Genomic DNA, 3,309 nt, shown 5'->3' with positions numbered 1-3,309 from the left:
ACAGGTTGTCACGCGAAAACGCGCCTACCCGAGCAGAGACTGTGACAACCTGCCCGGCCCTACTTACTTATAATTAACACACACACACAGAAAGTAAGCTACCTATCCTACCTAACCCTGTATTTAAAAAATGGCAAAACAGGCATACCAACACATTCATTCCACGATTCTCACGCATAATACTCGGGCGCAAGAGTCTACACTAGGGAAAACGTCCCGGGACGCCTCCGACACCCGAGCTTGACACACTACATTCACACTCTAAGTTTACGTACCTTAATTTCCTGAAATCGACTGACGATGGCTAGCGACCATTGCATGAAACGTGATAAAAATACGTATATATCTTTAATTTTAATTATGAATGTTTATTAATAAAAAGATATGAAAAAAATTTATATTATTTATAAAATGTCACGAAATTTGATACCAATTTAAAAATAAAAATTTCGTATGTATAAATTTATAATGAGAATATAAATGTGAATATTTTCAATATCTCAAGTTAAATTATATGAAATGTTAGACAAAACGACGCAATTCCACAATCTAACCACACACACATACACACAATGTGGAAAATACGTCGTGCACGATAATCTAACGCATAGTCAGTCGCTGAGAAATTATTAAAAACTTATGAGCTAAGATCATCATGCCCATTGTTTCTCTCCCATTCAAGTAGCACCTGAGCACGTGAGTGAGATCTTGGAAATGGACATGGAAAGGATTAAACCTGAAAATCCTGAGCTAAAAAGACAGATTAGTATAAATATTTTGTATCTAACGGGCTAATATTTCTCAACTTTGCATTACATTCTTAATATATTTCAAATTGTTTGTGATTTTAATTTATATATATATTTGTTAATATTTAATAAATTATTTATATTAACTTTAATATAATAAATAAAATTATTTATAATTCTACTTTATATTTTATTAGATTAATAAATTATTAAACTTTTAGCATATTGAATGAAAGAAATTTATTTATTTAGAAAATAGATGTTAATGAAAATATCCTCAGGCGATTCCTTCATCAGAGCACGTATTCAAAGTCAAAAGAATAATGTTCAAAACTTATTGCTCTAATTCTGAAATCTACCTGTCGCGAAATGTCTTCTTGCGTATAAAATTTAATTCATATTTGTACGAAGAAAATTAAACTATCTACAAATGTTAAATTATATTATAAAATTAAATCATATTAAAAAAATTATACGAATAACTTGTTATTATTAACAAAAGAAATAAAAATAATTTATTATTGAATTAATGATAATATATATGCATTCTTATAATCACACATATAATTACAACAAAGTCGGAGGATATTCGACTTCTTCACTATTAAATTCAAATTATTTTAATATTAAATATTCTAAATATTACTTAATATCATTTATTCTTATTTTAATTATATTTTCAATTATAGAAATTCGAACTAATTATTATATTATATTGATATTATATGCATATTAGAAAATTGCTAATATTAATAAAACCCGTTAAGCGCAAGAAGACCCTAGCCTGAACTAAATAAAAAAACACACAAGTAAATGTTATTACTCACAGATATATTATAAATAAATATCCGTGGTCACTGTGCTCGTGAATCTATCTCAAAAATCTAAGTATACAACCAATCACCCGTGTCGAATCGGATCTTTCATCCTATGACATGAGTAACTGGAGGAATATAAATGCATGCGACTCACCGATAGATGTAAAGAATCTGCATCAATAATCCACAGGATGTCATCGCGAAATAATTATCATTAATAATTTATCAAGTATGAAGAAGTAGAAACTATAAGAAAACATGAAATATTATAATTTAAATACAAAATTGTATAAATAATAATTAATAAATAATAAATTAATAGAAAATATATAAAAATAATTACCTCTTTGTATAATGATTGCCTTATTCTTTTGAAAAGCACTTATTCTATCTTCTATCTTCTATTAAAAATGAATATTTAAAAAAATATATATATAACTATTAACGCGTTTATTTAATTTATAATCGGTAAACAAACACTGACTCTAATTTCGCGACTATAATAAATTTAATTAAAGCTATTATACTTTAAAATATTAAAATATTAAAAAACTATTACGAAGCAAACACTGAATGTACCAACCGCACAAGGTCATAAAACTCCATTGTAAATAATACTGTATTAGTAATTGAGAAACACAGGATTTCTAGAAAAAAACAAAATATTCTTTCCATAGTTTTCTTCTTCTTTCTATCTAATATTTGTTTCTAAAAATATTATCATTTTCTTAAAGTTACAAATTAATTATTAATTAATTTTTTATGAATTAAAAAATTTCATATATAAAAAAATAAAATATATATATTTTTAAGATTATTATTTAAAAGATTAAGAAGTATTAGTAAAAATTTTGAGAATATTTATTATAATTGAACAAAAATTCATCAATAAATATATAAAAATGATAGGAAAAAAACAAAATAAATACATACAATAAAAAAATTAACCAGTAGAATTAAACTTCTTTTTGAAAAAGGAAGATGACATCCATATTGAAACTTCTTCTGTCTTTGAAGTTGGATAAGGTAATAAAATTATAATCTATACAAAAGAAAATAAAATTTTTTTAAATAAGTGCATAAAATGTATAAAATATATTAATCGATCATATAAAAATAAAAGAATAATCAACTATTTTAAAAAATCAAAGTATGAATTATTCATTAGCTTGTGAATTAACCGAGAAAAAAAATGAATAAAAAAAAAATAATAATTTAACTTTTGAAAGATTGTCAATTATAATTTAAAAATCAATAATAACAAATAATAATAATAATGAAGTATTGATTGAATATACGAATGATAGCTATTGAAAAGAAATATATACGCATTAGCAAATTATTACACATCTCAAGAAAAAATGAAACTTTTAATCATCACGATTATCGATAGCATAATGACGACGTACATGTTATAATTTCGATTATCGAATCACGAATTCGGGAGAAAAAATGCACGAAAAATTTGGCAAGAAATCGAAATATGTCGAAATATGTCGAATTTGGCGATAATTTTCCCAAATAGAAATTAAAATCGTGAAACAAACGTATTAAAAAAGTATATAGTTTAAACTAAAACAACAAATGAATTCAAATCTAAACTCAACGAACTATCGGTAACCTCATCGTGGATGGAAAAAGAAAAACCACTCAAAACACTAATTATTTTTGTCAATACAATAATAAGAGAATTATTAAATAAACAAAAATGGTAATAATTAATAATAATTTATAAATTTAAT

General features: G+C 24.5%; 2 protein-coding genes across 4 annotated transcripts in view; one reads left to right on the top strand and one right to left on the bottom strand.

Moving 5' to 3' along the window:
• The window catches only part of LOC102673597, a 106,876-nt gene extending 104,267 nt beyond the window's left edge, over positions 1–2,609 (bottom strand). For all 3 annotated transcript variants that reach the window (XM_031509350.1, XM_031509351.1, XM_031509352.1), the window contains exons 1-3: positions 2,501–2,609; positions 1,911–2,275; positions 1,722–1,813 (exon numbers count right to left, since the gene is read on the bottom strand). The gene's annotated coding sequence lies outside the window, so the exon portion shown is untranslated. The remainder of the gene's footprint in view (positions 1–1,721; positions 1,814–1,910; positions 2,276–2,500) is intronic.
• The window catches only part of LOC102673720 (RRP15-like protein), a 6,322-nt gene continuing 4,849 nt past the window's right edge, over positions 1,837–3,309 (top strand). The window contains exon 1 of the mRNA XM_031509369.1: positions 1,837–1,855. The gene's annotated coding sequence lies outside the window, so the exon portion shown is untranslated. The remainder of the gene's footprint in view (positions 1,856–3,309) is intronic.

The sequence above is a fragment of the Apis dorsata genome, unplaced genomic scaffold (assembly GCF_000469605.1).
Source record: "Apis dorsata unplaced genomic scaffold, Apis dorsata 1.3 scaffold_142, whole genome shotgun sequence".
Lineage (NCBI taxonomy): Eukaryota > Metazoa > Arthropoda > Insecta > Hymenoptera > Apidae > Apis > Apis dorsata.
The sequence above is the reverse complement of the archived record's forward strand: the minus strand, read 5'-3'. Positions and strand labels throughout refer to the sequence as shown.